The sequence below is a fragment of the Musca domestica genome, unplaced genomic scaffold (assembly GCF_030504385.1).
Source record: "Musca domestica strain aabys unplaced genomic scaffold, Musca_domestica.polishedcontigs.V.1.1 21, whole genome shotgun sequence".
Lineage (NCBI taxonomy): Eukaryota > Metazoa > Arthropoda > Insecta > Diptera > Muscidae > Musca > Musca domestica.
The window spans coordinates 12,394,696-12,411,588 of record NW_026712258.1 but is presented as its reverse complement, the minus strand read 5'-3'; positions in this window follow the sequence as shown (position 1 = coordinate 12,411,588).

Sequence of the window (16,893 nt, the reverse complement as noted above, 5' to 3'; positions counted from 1 at the left end):
TGTTACGGTGTAAGTTCTTCTTTCGAACCACTTCTGCTGATGTTGCTGTTTTCTTCCGTCCACTTCCTTGACGTCGGGCTACGCTACCAGTATCACGGTAACGAGCGCTGATACGAGACACAAAAGATTTATTCACATTTAAATGCTGGATTGCTCTAACGATAGCCAATTGTTGTTTTATTATCGCCAAATATAAAGAAATCACACTATCGCGCTTGAATTCCGTCACGAATAACTTTTTTTTCTGGAAAATTCTCACCAAAATACTTTTGTAGGCTTGTAAAACATATAATTAGCTGTTACTGGAATAATTTTAACAGCTGTCGGACGAGTGGCTTAGAAATGACAGCAGTCTGAAGTTTGTCGATAAATTAGGAAAATGTGATTTTTAGACATTATCCTTTTAGAAACACTGGTTTAAACAGCTCACGCACGTTTCGTGGTTCGTCTCACTGTCAAACATCATCAGTTTGGTCTATAATAGGTACTATGAATTGTCGATTTTGGAATGAATATCAGAAAAAGCATTGCAAAAACTACTAACACATTTAGGTTACAGCTTGGTGAGGTTTATGGACTGGTGGCATCTTTAGACTAAAACTAATGCCCATACAGACAAGTCCTCTTCAATTGACGTATTGAAAGACAACATTGACGAATTAATTCGTGAGATACAGGCCGAAATGTTGCAGAGTATGCCAAAATTGGACCAAGCGGACGGATTATTTGAGGGGCAGGCAGTCGATATTTGCACATGGACCGTGCTATCAATTCAAATAAAGATTTCATGCACTTTTCTGCATTTTTAAATTATAATATTATAAAAATTATAATTAATAATGTGAATATAAGATGTTAATAGCACGATATATGACCATTTTTGTTGGAATGTTGCGAACTACAACTGCATACCAGCAGACCAAAAAAAAAAAAAAAAAATAAAATAATTACAATTACATAGCTCCTGCATTACCGGTAAGATAAACATTATAAGTTTTTCCCATAAATATAGAACAAAGTTGGCAGTTTGGTAAGTATTTCCTGTGACATGTCTATGTAAAAATGAGGGAAAATTTTATTTGGTGCCAACAATTATTTGGTCTTTTTGCTAGGATGTGAAAAAAGCAAACTTTTTATGGTAATTGAGATTATTTAGCATTCCAAGGTGTTTTCGAACCCACTTAGAAATAATATTTCGATTTTGTTAAAATAAGCCTAAATTATGGAAACCCCTCGCTTTATATTTAAATAATAAATGTGTCTGCGTACCAATTTGTACAAATGTTTAAGAGGGACAATCGATATATGTGAAGCCTGAAAATTGTAGTATTTATATCAAATTTAATGAGGATTACTATTTAAAGAAATGTTGACCTTTTTTGTGAAGGAGCCGCAAGTAGTAGGCTGATATTGTCTATTTTTGTTCTCGATTTAAGCGTAATAGGAATACATTGATGTACCAGGTTCGGACATTATAATATACTTCCTTTGCTTTATATGAAATTTTTCTAGAGATAGGTATTTTTACCCTGATTTTGGGGAAACTATTTTTTTCTTGGGGGACGGACCCGGGAGCCCAGATTTTTTACCCGAAAGTCCGGGCTAGATCCGGATCCACTTACCCGACATAGACAATATAGATATCGTTTGAAAGCTTATGAAAATACCGGTTCAGAAGAGCTTTTCCGATTTAAGTTTACAAATTTTCAGATCTCTTACTATAGTGGAGGGCGTTTGAATTGATGCTAAACCCATTGAGTACAACATAAGACATCTAATTTTTTCGGTTCCGACATTTTCTTTCTATCGTCAATATGTTATAATGCTGAAATGGGAGAGCACATAATTTTCATAATACCGATTGTGGGAAATATGCAAAAATTTGGCATATTCGAAGATTAACCCAACCATAACAGGGATGATGATAGTCTTTTTTTCCAATAAAAATATATAAATCCTGTTTTGTAATTTTTTCGTTATCATAAAGGCAGAATCAGTTATCGCAGTTTGTGGAACAAGTGATAAACTTTTTTGAAAAATTACAACAATATATAAAATAAATGAATAGAGATTTCGGCCACAAAACAGCTAATCAAACTGGAACATCTTTTCTGAATAAATTTCCCCAGTGTAAGTGAGCAGCTGCAACTTAACTTTCAAAATTCAAGGATGGTATTGGCACCTGACATTCTTTTACGGCTTCTCAACCTCTACTCCTAACCGTCGGAATATCTAGGTAAGTTTTTCATAAGTATATGATATGCACACTAATGCAGTATACACAAAATTGGTGGTCGTGAAATATGTAAAAATTAAACAAAGGTTAATTTTAGAATAGAATATTTAAAACATTTTTCATAAAAGCATTTTGAAGCCATTCATTTTATTTAAAAATGTAAGCTACTTTTCGTGTATTTGCTACTTAACGCCTAAAAATATGCTTTACTTTTTAAGCAATTATTCAGTAAACATAATTAACCCCTTCAATACCCAAAGTGAGTACGTGGGCACAGTTAAAGTATGTTTTTATTTGTTTATGGTTATTAAGGGTTCGTAGGCTTTACTTATAAACTACACCACTTTGGATATTTAGTAGAGCTTCACATAACAATTAAAAAATTTTGGGGGATAATTAAATCATACAAGCTATGATTATACCCTACAACACTATGTGTTGGGGGTATTATAAGTTTGATTGGGCCAAAAATTATGTAACACCTCGAAATATTGATTTCCCACATAGGAAAGTATATATGGATCTTCCTATCTCGCCGAGTTGAGTCGATCTAGCTATGTATGTCCGTCTGTCCATGTTAATTTGTAATCACTCTACAGGTCGCAATTATGAATGGAGGTGGGGCTAGGGTCAGAATAGAACCCTATTTCTTTTGGAGATGATCGCATAATATTTAGGGGTCGAAATGGACCAAAAACTGGAAAAATGTCGGATTTTGCAGTAGCTATACAGGTCGCAATTATAGACCAATCGACGCGGAACTTTGCATGTAGCTAGAGTTTAGGGGAAGAAGCCTTCCAATTTGGGTGGTCATCGGATAATATTTAGCGGGTAAAATAGACCATATCTTTGAAAAAATTCAAAATTTTTCATTAAACCGCGAATATTTTAAATCCCGGCAAAATCACAAAGCCATGACAAGGTTACTTCTGATCTTTACATTGATGTTAACATCCAACAAATCGGATATATAGCAAAATATGTGCGATATATATGTCTATCAAAGAAGATATGCTTGAAAGATCTCTTATATGTCGAGAACGGCTGAACTGATTTCGACAGTTCTCATTAATTCAGAATGGCCTCTTGTCAGGAAGGAGAAAACATCTAAAAAATTGCATAAAAATATCTCTCTAATGATGAAAATATTGATTTTGTAACATTTTCTCATATTTTTTCAATTTTGTCATATTTTTGGCATATTTTCATTTTGAATTAAACATTTGGTAGTATTTCTACAGCTAACAAAACTAAGTAGTTAGGATATCAGGATATCATATACAGATCGCATTTATGGCCCGATCCTTACGAAATTTTGAATGGGGATAAGATGAGGGCCAGAAAGATGCCTACTCTTTTTGGAGATGATCGCCATATATTTAGGGGTTAAAATGGACCAAAAAACTGCACAATTGTCAGCAGGTCGTAATTATCGCCCGATCCTCACGCACATTTGAATGGGGTTACCGCACATTGCAAAAGCCAAGCAGTTTCGGATGGCCATCCAAAACTATTCAATGTGTGAACGAGTTTGCCAATTTTTGTAGACAAAATACGAAAATGTCCATTTCAGTGACTTTTTGGAGTATTCACAAATACAGGAAAGACGCACTTCTGACTATTTCGTTAAAGCTGATTTCGTTGAAGAATATAGTCAAATGTCTGTATCTCATATAGATGCGTTTCAGTCAAAAACCAATAATAAATGTTAATCTTTTGCCACTTCTGAGAGATTATAGGTCTTTGGGAAATATTGGTTCCAGATCTAGGAAGACCATTTACGTGCAACATCTACCAATAAATTGGAAATGAGCAAATTAGTTTAAGTTGCTATTATTTGAAAATTAGAGAACGAAACCTGATGGTTTTCTTTTATTATTTGTCACAATATCTTGTGGAATTCCTTCGAGTTTCTCGCCTATCGTTTATTATAGTGTTGTATGGTATTCAACTGTCGGCCCCGCTCGACTGTAGCCTATGCTTACTTGTTATAATTTAAGTTTAAAGGACTAAATTTGCCGAAGAATTTGTATCTTTTCAATTGGGGCTTGTATTGCCCATTTGGTGCACAATCAGAAAAGGATATATATGGGAGCTATATCCAAATCTGAACCGATCTCGATAAAATTTGGCATAGTTTGATATATGTCCCGGAATATAGTTGTTACGGAATGCATATTACGGCTGTGGGAAACAAATATAACAAATCGGATGAACAATATATATGGGAGCTATAGCTATATCTGAACCGATCTTTACTAAATTTGACGTACTATCTTCTAGACTAAATTTGGTCGTAAGTGTCGCATTTGGACTAATATTACACGTTTGGTGCACAATAAAGGGCAAATCGGACGAAGTTATATATGGGAGCTATATCCAAATCTGTCCCGATCTCGATAAAATTAAGCAAAGTTATTTCTGAGCTGTATTTGATATATTTCCAGAAATATTGTGGTTACATATGCATATTGGTGCATATTACGGCTGTGGAGAACAAAAATAAAAAAAAAATCGGTTGAACCGATTGATCAAATTTTGCATACTTTTTTTCCGGCCTTATTCAATTGAATGTGCAAAATTCCATACTATTTGGCCTGATATAGAGATCGGAGATGGACAATATAATAATTATAACTCTTATAAAACTCTTATAAAATTTGATGTAAGAGTCCGATCGTCTTCAAATTACATATATCACAATATTTTTATTAACCCAAACTTTGGTGTGAAGATGGAATATATCGGTCCACTCCTTGTGGTACCTCCCCTACAAAGGGTCAAAATTTCGAATATCTATGAAGCTCATAAGACCCGAAATTAACGCCCGATTCCATTTAGACTTTACACATCTCAATATTTCTATCAACACAAGATCTGTTTTAAAGATGGTAAAGATCGGACCATTTCTTCTAGTACCTCCCCCACAAAGGGTCAACATTTTGAATAATTATAACTCTTATAAAATTTGATGTAAGAGTCCAATTGTCTTCAAATTACATACATCACAATAATTTATTAACCCAAGGTCTGGTGTGAAGATGGAATATATCGGTCCACTCCTAGTGGTACCTCCCCCACAAAGGGTCAAATTTTCGAATATCTATGAAGCTCATAAGACGCGAAAATAACATCCAATTCCATTCAGACTTGGCAAACCTCAATATTTCTATGAACACAAGATCTATTATAAAGATGGTAGAGTTCGGACCATTTCTTCTGGTACCTCCCCCACAAAGGTTCAATTATTAAATCCGAAAGAGGCATCCGGTTCTCTTTATATTTCTATCAACACCATATCTGTTATAAAAATGGTAAATATCGGACCATTTCCTTTGGTACCTCGCCCACAAAGGGTTAAAGTTTTGAATAACCAAAACTATCATAAAATTCGAAATAAGCATCCGGTTCTCTTCAAATTTCAAACATGCCATTATATTTACTAACACAATTTATGATTTCGTGTAAAACTGGATATAAATTTTCGATTTCCTTTAAATTTTGATGAAGTGGAATATTTCGGTACGCTATATCTGGTACCACACATATATTTCGACATTTTGCACACATCTCATGTAAAGTATAGGAAGAAGGCAATTAGTACATATCTGGCACGATGTAATGTTTATATCAGTCTTAGGATAGAAACGAATTGGTCAATATTTGCCAACTGCTTCGGAACGTCTTCCATAAAGAGTCAACAGTTTGAATAATCATATGTTAAGGCTGGGGGTATACGTCTTTCGGCAAAACCGGCTGATATTATTTTACTTGTTTTAAGTTTAAATTTCAAAACTTCTCTGAGTTTTATAATATTTAATTCAAATATACGACTTGAATTCCCAATAAAAACCAATATTCACATGGAAATCCCATTGACCGACTATATAATCTAAGCCCACATAAATGAAACAACATAATTATTATTGTCGTGCGTCCTTCAGCCAAATAATGGACTTTCCCACCCTCACATCTCACAGCCAACAACCAACCAACCAACCAAGGTGAATACAAAAGATAACGCTAAAAAGGTTAATATGTCATATCATCTGTCAAGTGTATGGAAAAATCCCACCTCACGGTGCGAGAAAAAAACCACAAGGACATTTCTGGTGAATTGCCCCGACAAACTGAGCCAAAGTGTGACAGTAGTCTGAGCTTATTACGCGCTTATACTTGCCATTCGGCGTTGACAAACATCAATCATTAATGCAAGCAACAAAAACCAAACATAAAATATTTAAATATTTTTTGTTTTTCGTGCAAATTTACATATGTGGTTTATTGTTTGATCGTTTCGCCTCTTGACAGGTCTTCAATATCAAGTAGTCGTCGTCACCCATTATCGGTTTGTGTTTCGTCTATGTATGACTGTGTGTTTGTATGTAGGCCATGATTGCCGTCGAGTGCTGTTCTGTAGTGAGTCTCTCCTTTGTTGGTTGTATTTTTTTTTCGGGGAAACCACTCTGAGTCATTGGGTTGTGGGTTTTCGATTTCTTTCCAAAATTTCAAATCAAGTTGTTTGTTATTTGTTATTTGCAAATGAAAATTGAAGATGGTTTGACACAAATAATCATTATATTCTCATTCGAATATAGTATGTAAGAGTTACTATTTCCTATTGGAACAAATAATAAGTTAAAAAGTATCAGTAGGTTTTGACGACTGATGTATACCCTCAGACACTATCTATATATATCGTGACTGTTGATCCTTTATTGGAGTAGTTCTGACGAAAGAAAGGCGAACTATTATTATGATAGTAATTCTTAATCAAAATGTTAAATTTTTATGGACAAGTACGAAAAGGTGTAGGCCGATGAATTCCCTATTCACATCAGATCTCTGGGCGAGTGAAATATTTAGATAAACATAGTTCGAAAAGAGGCATTGACTTGTTTCCCAAGTTATAAGAGATATGTGTACTGAAAATTGTCAACCTTTTTGGGGTGCTAACAGGAGTAATGGACCGATACCTGTCATCTTGCGTTAGTAAAAATATTGGAATGTGTGAAATTTAAAGAGAATCGTGTGTTTATTTCGCACTCTATGAGAGTTATTATTATAAACAATTTAGACCCGTTGTGGGGCAGGTACCAGAATTAGTGGTCCGATATATACCATCTCCACATCTTGCGTTGTCAGAAATATTGAGGTGTGCCGAGTTTAAAAGAAATCGGGTGCTTATTTCGCACTCTATGAAGGTTCGTATTTTAAAAAATGTTGACCCGTTGTGGGGGAGGTACCATAATAAGTGGTCCGATATATACCATCTCCACATCAGATCTTGCGTTGTTAGAAATATTGCGATGTGCCAAATTTAAAAGAGATCGGGTGCTTACTTCGCGATTTATGAGCTTCATGGTTATTCAAAAATTTGATCCGTTGTGGTGGAGGTACCACGAGGAGTGAACCGTTATATCGGTTCTTTATACCATATATATACGAAATTTGAAGGCCATCGGACTCATATTTCACATTTTATAACAGTTATGATTGTTTCAAATTTTGACCCTTTGTGGGGAAGGTACCAGAAGGAGTGAGCCGATACATCGCACCTTCACATCTTCACACCAGATCTGTGTTAGAAAAAATTTTCAGATTTGTGAAATTTGAAGATAATTGATGGCTATTTCGTGTTTTATAAGAGATATAAGTTTTCAAAATTTTGACTCGTCTACCAGACCTAGTCATACCAGACCTAGTGTTGTTAGAAACATTGGGATAAGAAAAAAATTAAAATAAAATTTAACATAAAATTTCATTTTATAAGCGTTGAGATTATTCAAAATTTTCACCCTTTGTGTTGGAGGTACTAGAAGGAATCGGACTATATTATCCATTTTCGCACCTAACCTAGCACAGATACGAATCTTAGGATTTGCAAAGTGTGAACCAAATAGAAAAATCCTTTCTGGTTCTGTGAGGTAAATAATTTTCTGTCAAAATGTTGACCTTTTGTGGGGAGGTACGAGAAACCGTGGAACGATATTGCCCATCTCCGAACTCTATCTAACTTTGATAATAATATTACGATGTACCAAGTTTGGACCAAATCGGAAACTCCCTTCCAGAGTTATTGTGCGCAACAGCCAGAAAGGCGGACGGAGACTCCTAGATCGACTTCAAATGTCCTGAAATGGATTTGGTCCAAAGTGACCATTTTGAATGAGGCACGTTTTGGCTGTATTAAATTATATATACCCTGCCTAGCTATGGGGCTGAGGGTATTAAAAAGGCTCCAGTCGGCCAAACAAACTTTGATTGTCTCCACCATGAGAAAAAAAGGTTGAATGGAGTGCCATCTAGACTCAGTATTTGAGTGGGTTTCATTTGAAAATGTGGTAAAAGCCACGATAGTACCGATATACCGATGGAGCTATATCAACTCTTGGGACGAATTGCATTTATACCCAAGCCACACTGTACTACAGAATGCATAAGGAAACGAGATGGACCTTTAGTTTTTTATGGTGTTCGGAATTCAATTGCAGTCTGAGTCGATATATGAATGTCCTCCGCTCGGTCCATGTATTTTTTGAGTATACTACCAAGTGCCCGCTACTTCGTCATCGAAACCTTAAAATTTAGGATTCGTTCCAACAGTTTGTTTCAAAAAAAAACTTTTTTACCCTCCACCAAATATTCGTGGGAGACCCCAATAAGTATATATATTACTGATCAAAATAAAATTACAAGGCGATTTAGCGATGACCGTCTGTCCATCCGTCTGTCTGTCTATCTGTTGAAATCACGATTGAGTTCACATTATTTAGTATTGAGCTTTGAAATTTGGCACAAAGGTTTATATTACAGGGTAAAATAAAAAAAACTGCAACAAAGTCAACAAAAGCGGGTGGCGCGTGCTGAGTGCGATGGTGCTGAGTCCTGTTGAATTGTCCAAGGTCTGCGGCCAAAATGTTTGCGTGCCCAATGTTTTAATACACCTTCCAGAATATTTTCGCGATAATATTAGGTACATATTCTGATGCCACGGTCGACTAAAACGAGCGGAGAGCGACCATCGGCTGTTATGGCGGCCCACACCATCATCATGGCCGGCGCTTGAGTTCTAGTGGCCAACCGAAGGTGCACATTTTTAGCTGACCTCTTTGGCAAGTAAACATGATCATTTTGTTTGTTTACAAACTGCTGAACAACGAACGTATTCTCATCGGAGAAAACCAAATTCGGCAGTTCACCACTTTCGGCCAAGCGCGGCAACTCTTTAGCTCTTTTGAGTCTATTTTCTTTCTGCTGATTTATTCACATTAAAATTCTGGAGTGCTCTAAAGATAACCACTTGTGGTTTTCCAGCCAAATATAAAGAAATCACACTATCACGCTTGAATTCCATCACGAATAACTTTTTTTCTGGAAAATTCTCACCAAAATGTACGCTTGTAAAAAATATAATGAGCTGTCACTTTTATAATTTTAACTGCTGTCGCTCGAGTGGTTTAGAAATGACAGCAGTCTGAAGTTGGTTGCAGCAGTCAGTAGTTAGATAGATTCACAAGTGGGTTTAACCAATATATGGGCTTATCCTTAGAATTTTTTGTTTGAAGGTTTACATCTCTCTTGGAGGGCAACCTTTAATGGAGTCTACACAAAAAAAGTTTGACTTAGACAAAATTCGGCCGTATTTTCCAAAATCCATCCTATCTGAGCTGATATTTCTGATTTGGTGCAGAATAAGCTTGAAATTAGGAGCTCTATCCAAATCTGAAACGATCTTGAAAAAAATTGTTAATGATATTTCTAGCTGTATTTGATATCTTGTACCGAAAATCATAATTATGGAGTGGATATTGTGGTTGAAAAAATAATTAAAATAAAAAATTTTTATGGCACAAAACAATTCAACATTTTCACATCGGTCTCAAAATATTAAAAATTAAATTAATACAAATGTATTGACATTTTGTAAAAGAGTCGAAAAGTGCGAAATTACGACATTCTTTAAATATTTGTATCTGTTAAGTATCCTGCAGAATTCTATATATTAAACTATAAATAAAATTTTCCCCTTACCACCCGAAAAGGTAGGTACTTTAACAAAAATAAATTGCCCAATGGGGTTTATGCAAATCTGCGCAGACACGAACACCGGCCATACGTCATTTGCGACCGTGAATATCTAAAAATGCTGAACGTTATTCAGACACCAAACTAGTCTGCCAATAATCATAGCGTGTGACCAACATAATTAAACATGGAACGACACAGTTGCCAGTTATGAATGAATGGAAAGACAAGACAAGAAAGCTTACGGCACCGTCCATCCCACCTGCCAATCTCTTGCTATTGTTTGGCAAACAAAATTAGGAAAAGTAACAAAATAATTCAATTCTCAACATAAATGAGTAAAAGTCAAGCTTGAAGTTATTGCATTTTATTTAATTATCACAAACTCCACCAGTCAAAAAGAAAATAAAAGCAACAACAAGCAGTTGAAGTCTTAAATTTTAAGAAAACAATACATTTCTCTCTGAGAAATAAATGGGACAGAGCATAGCGTTGATATTTCTCTCTCTCCCCATTAAAAAAAAGAAGAGAATTTCATAGATTGGAGGGATAGAGGCGCTGCTGCAATTTTTTTCCTTACTGCATGAACGTAAAGAAGGTAATTAAATTCGCGATAACAAAAACATAAAAGAAAATAAAAGTTAATAATTTTAAGCAACAAAATAACTCAAAACAACAGCAACAACAACATATGACAATACATGCTGTGAAGCTTTAAACAAGCGCGTTAACGCCGTCAACTTTACTACGACATTACATGAATAGCTTTTAAAAACGATCTTTGTCTAATTTGCACATACAGTATCATCCTTCGAAATTGTAACTGTGCCTTTAATATGCTCCTCCATTAGGAAGACTTTTGCAAGATTTTAAATAAATTCGATAAAAAATGCTGTGGAAATTTTCCAAACATCGAAAATCTAGCGGTATACAGTGTGCTATGAAGAAACTGCAACCAACTTCAGACTGCTGTCACTACTAAGCCACTCGTCCGACAGCTGTTAAAATTATTCCAGTGACAGCTCATTATATTGTTTACAAGCGTACAGAAGCATTTTGGTGAGAATTTTCCGGAAAAAAAGTAATTCGTGATGGAATTCAAGCGTGATAGTACGATTTCTTTATTTTTGCCTGGAAAACAACAAGTGGTTATCGTTAGAGCACTCCAGCATTTGAATGTAAATAAATCTTTTGTGTCTCGTACCATCGCTCGTGATACTGGTAGCGTAGCCCGACGTCAAGGAAGTGGACTAAAGAAAACAGCAACATCAGCAGAAATAGTTCGAAAAGTAAAGAAACGACTTGATCGAAACCCGCGTCGTAGTGGCCGAAAAATGGCTCATGAGCTGAACATATCGCAATATTCCATTCGGCAAATATTGAAAATGTGATACCAAGCCATTGAAATTCAAAAAAGTGCAAGAACTTGCACCGCAAAAGAAAGAAAATAGACTCAAAAGATCTAAGATCTGGAGGGTGTATTAAAGCCTTGGGCATGCAAACATTTTGGCCGCAGACCTTGGAAATTTTAACAGGACTCAGCACAATCGCACTCAGCACGCTCCACCCAAGTGTGAGGCTCCTCGCTTCATTTCCAGCGCAAAATGGCAACCAAAATCTCCGGATACCAATCCGTTGGTCTATTGTGTCTGGAGTATTTTGATAAGCAAGGTTGGCACTAAAAAATACCAAAGTGTCGATCACCTCAAGCAAGCGCTTCGGTGGGAATATGTGACGGTTTCATTGGCCGTTAGAAGGCCATAATTCGTGCCAAAAGTGACTAATTTCAACAAATCTAGACTCATTCTAAAATTTAATGCTCTGACATTTTTTGCATTCATTCAATAAAATTTAAAAAAAAAATGTAAAAATAATGGCGTTTGACTTTGTTGCAGTTTTTTTATCTCACTCTAGCCATATGGCTGAGGGTATTAACACAGCATCAGTTAATAAAAAAATTAATGTATTCTATGGACAAAAGGTTGGGGGTATAAGATATCTTATGACCTTATAACCACGAATAGCGTAAACAATGAAATAACTTAAATTTGGTTACATTTAGCTCTCGACTTTATTATCCATAGCAAGGAGTTAATAAGATGTAATTTGATGGAAATGCTAACAAATTAATAATCGTCATAATATACCGAAGCGATACTGTAATAACACATTTCATTTATTATTATATGTGTACATGTACTCGTCTTGATGTTTATGTAGATAGCTTTTGATGAACAAATTGTAATAAGCGTTTCAATGAAATATTCCAGCTTGAAAACATACGTGTTTATGTATGCATATTTACATACACTTAGAGAAATGTAGTATCTTTTTTGAACGGAAATAAATAGAACAAGTTAAAAAGTATCAGTCGGTATTGCCGACAGATATATACCCTCAGCCTGTGTTCGATTATTTAAATATAATTTGACTAGTATTAATATTATTCAAACGTTTGACCCTCTATGGAGCAGGTTCTGAAGGAATGGGCCAATATTGTCCATTTCGTATCGGACCCAAAAATGGGATATAAATATTCCGACGTTCCTGGTTATATCGACTCATATATATTTCGCTTTATTTGAGTGTTTTGTTTTTAAAAAACTTGAACCCTATGTATAGGGGAGAAGAAATGGTTCAATCTATACAACCTTTATAACAGATCTTGTGGTGATAGAAATATTGAGATGTGCCAAGTCTAAATGGAATCTGATGTAAATTTGGTGTTTTATGAGCTTTATGGGTATTCAAAATTTTGACACTTTGTGGGGGAGGTACCAGAAGGAGTGGTCCGATACATCCCATGTTAATACCAGATCTTGGGTTTATAAAAATACTGAAATGTGTGAAATTTGAAGATGTTCGGATCCTTACATCACATTATTTCAGAGTTATAATAATTCCAAATGTTGACCCTTTGTGGGGGAGGTGCTTGATGGAGTGGACCGATATTGTCCATTTTCGCACCCGACCTAGCACTGACGCAAATACTAGGATTTGCAAAGTTAGAGCAAAATCGGCTAATCGTTTCTCTTTCTTTGTAAAAAATATATTGCATATATATTTTTTGAAAATTTTGACCTTTTGTGGGGGAGGTACCAAAAGAAGTGGACCGATGCATTGCCTCTTAACACCAGGCCTTGTGTTAATAAAATATTGGGATATGTGAAATTTGAAGACTATCGGAGTCTTACATCACATTTTATAAGAGCTTTAATTATTCAAAATTTTGACCCTTTGTGGGGGAGGTCCCTGATGGAGTGGACCGATATTGTCCATTTTCGCACATGACCTAGCAGTGATGAAAATATGAGGATTCGCAAAGTTCGAGCAAAATCGGATTATCCTTTATCTTTCTGTGCAATAAATTATTTTCTTTTAAAATTTTGACATTTTGTGTGAGAGGTACCAGAAGGAATGGGCCGATATTGCTCATCTCCGAACTCGATCTAAGTTTGACAAAAATATTACGATGTACCAAGTTTGAATCAAATCGGATACTCCCTTCGAGAGTTATCGTGCGCACCAGCCAGACAGACAGACAGACGGACGGACGGACATCGGTAGATCGACTCCAAATGTTCTGAACCGGATTTGGTCCAAAGAGACCTAGGGTCTTAAACCATTATTTCGACTGGGCACGTTTTGACCGTATCAAATGATATATACCCTCTGTAGCCATATGGCTGAGGGTATAAAAACTCCAAAGTGCACAACCCTCTTCTAAAGTAGGTCGAGCAAAGATGATAAATAAGTGTTTGGTCACATAAGGATCGCAGAATTCCGTAGACCAACGTCTTATAAAACCTAGTAATAACTAGGCTTTATTGACACAAGACTTTTTATGTAAATTAAAATGTAAGATCCAGGAATGAGTCAACATTTGGGCGCGGTCATGTAAATAAGATGATATCCATTTTAGAAGTATTGACGAGAAACCTATGGAATCATATTTATATATTAATAATTTATGTAAAATAATTATTTTAGCGAAATTTGAGCGCTAAGATTTCCATCTTCATCACTCATAATTATTTTTGATGAAAAATCATCTTCTTCTTGGTGGTGAATAAGGATGGCTTGATCGTATGTTAGACGCGATTGGCGGTCAGCAGCTAATAGCTGATGCACCATCTGGACTTTGTAGCAAAATTTGCTGTAAAGACCGTAGACTGATACCCATTTGCGTGGCACGTCGTCTGGTCGATGTCGACGGCGCTTCCATGACATCTTCGACTAAAGCAGCATATTCTCTGCAGATCGTATACTCCGGGGTCTGCCACGCCACTTGTTTCCCCAGTAGGCGTTGGACGGCCAAGAAATATGAGACAAAATTCGTTCTGGAGCAGTGTAAAGTAAAAATTATTTATAAACGTGTATTTCGCATGTAAAAAGTGTACTATCAGCTCAAATTGGATGAATTTGTATGATTCGGCTTATGCATTTAATAACGATAATAGTTGGTATTTTTTATACCTTCCACCATAGTATGGAGGGTATATTAACTTTGTCATTCCGTTTGTAACTCCTCGAAATACTCATGTCAGACCCAACAAAGTATATGTATTCGATTTAGCGATGTCCGTCTGTCTGTCCGTCCGTCTGTCTGTTGTAATCACGCAATCTTTCGAACGAATAGAGATAGAAGGCTAAAATTTTGCACACATGTTTATTTTTCCAGTAGGCAGGTTAAGTTCGTAAATGGGCCATGTAGGTCAACCTTTTCATATAGCCCCCATATAACGGTACCTCCCGATATTCTGTATTTTGATGATTTTAGCGACATTATTAACCGGAATTGTTTCAAATTTGGTATTTGAATTTCGTAATGGATACTACAGCCTATGACTGGATACTACAGCGTCTTCGTATAGCCCCCATATGACGGTAACTCCCAAAATTCGGTATTTTGGTGATTTTAGCGTCATTATTCAACGGGGTAGTTTCAAATTACGTATTTAAGGTTCGTAATGGGAACTACATGTCTGTGGCATAAAATTGTCTATGTAGGTTCAGGTCTTCGTATAGGCCCTATATATCTGTACCTCCCTATATTCGGTATTTTGACGATTTTAGGTACAATACCCACCGAAATTCTTTGAGATGTCGTATTTGAAGTTCATAATGGATGTTATAGCGTGTGACAGAAAATTGTTTATGCTGGTACAGGTCTTCGCACAGCTCCGATATAACGGTACCTCCCTATGTACGATATTTTGACGATTTTAGCTACATTATTCATTGTTTATTTCAAGTTTCGAATTTGAATGTGGTAATGGCTTATGACAAACAATGCCTATGTAGATCCACGTAGTATAGACCCCAATATAACGGCTATATTCGGTATTTTTAAAATTTTAAAAGAATTTTTTAAGAATGTTATTTTTTGAAATTTTTCAAGTTCGTTCCAAATGGTGGAGGGTATTCAAAGTTCGGCCCAGTCGAACTTATTGCTTTTTAACTTGCTATTTATCATAAATTCCCTAGAAAAACCTTTATTTGTTATATGTAGCTCTTCTAAGTATGCAAAGTGCTGGAAGGTATCACAAAGTAGGCCCTGCCCGACTTTGGCCTTTCTTTACTGGTTTAATTCTTAAATTTGTTTTATTAGAACCACAAAATATTTGTATATACAATTTTGAATGCATATTTAATCAAAAGGGGTAGTGAAGCACGTTCAGCTTATCTCATAAAATGCGAATTAAGCATTCGTATCTCTTTAAATTCCATACATCCAAATATTCTTACTTACGCAAGATTTGGTGTGAAGATGGGATATATCGTTCCTCCCCTCCTAGCACCTACTCCACAAAACGATCAACATTTGGAATAATAAGGGATCATAGAACACGAAATGAGTAACCGATTAATTTCAAACTTAGCGCATCTCAATATTTTTGTCGACACAAGATCAGATGTGAAGATGGATTATGTCAGACTACTCCTTCTACTAGCTTCCCCACAACGGATCAATATTTTGAATAATTATATTTCTCATAAAATGCGAAAGAAGAATCCGTTTCTCTTCAAGTTTCGTATATCTTAATATTTTTACAAAGATAAATTCTGTAGTTATAGATACCGCCTTACCCCTTTAGGTACCTCCCCAACAAAGGTTCACAATTTTAACTACTTACATCTTTCATAACATTAACTACTTATTCAGCTATTCCATTCAAACTTGGGATATCTAAATATTTAGTTTGACCAGACATCTGATGTGAATACGGGATTTATCGGATCATTCCTTCTCGTACCTCTCACGCAGAGGGTCAACATTTTGGCTACTTATAAGCCTAATAACTTGTGAAACATTTCAGGGATTACCTTTAAACTATGCATATCTCAATGCTTGAAAAATTGATGTGAATATGGAATTTTTGGACCCTATACTTTTGATACCTCCTCCAAGGGTCCAAAATTGTAAATAAGACAAGAGTCATAAAATAAAAATGTATTTTAACAGGAGTTAAAATTTTCCAAAAAAATATGTACCATCTCAAATAAAGGGGAGGAAGTAGTCGATCAAACTGACTGATACTATTTAACTTGAAAGAAATGTCGCCCTTAGGCTAAAGGAAACCGATTAAATCATCTGCAATGAAAATGTAATTAAGTATCGACTGTCA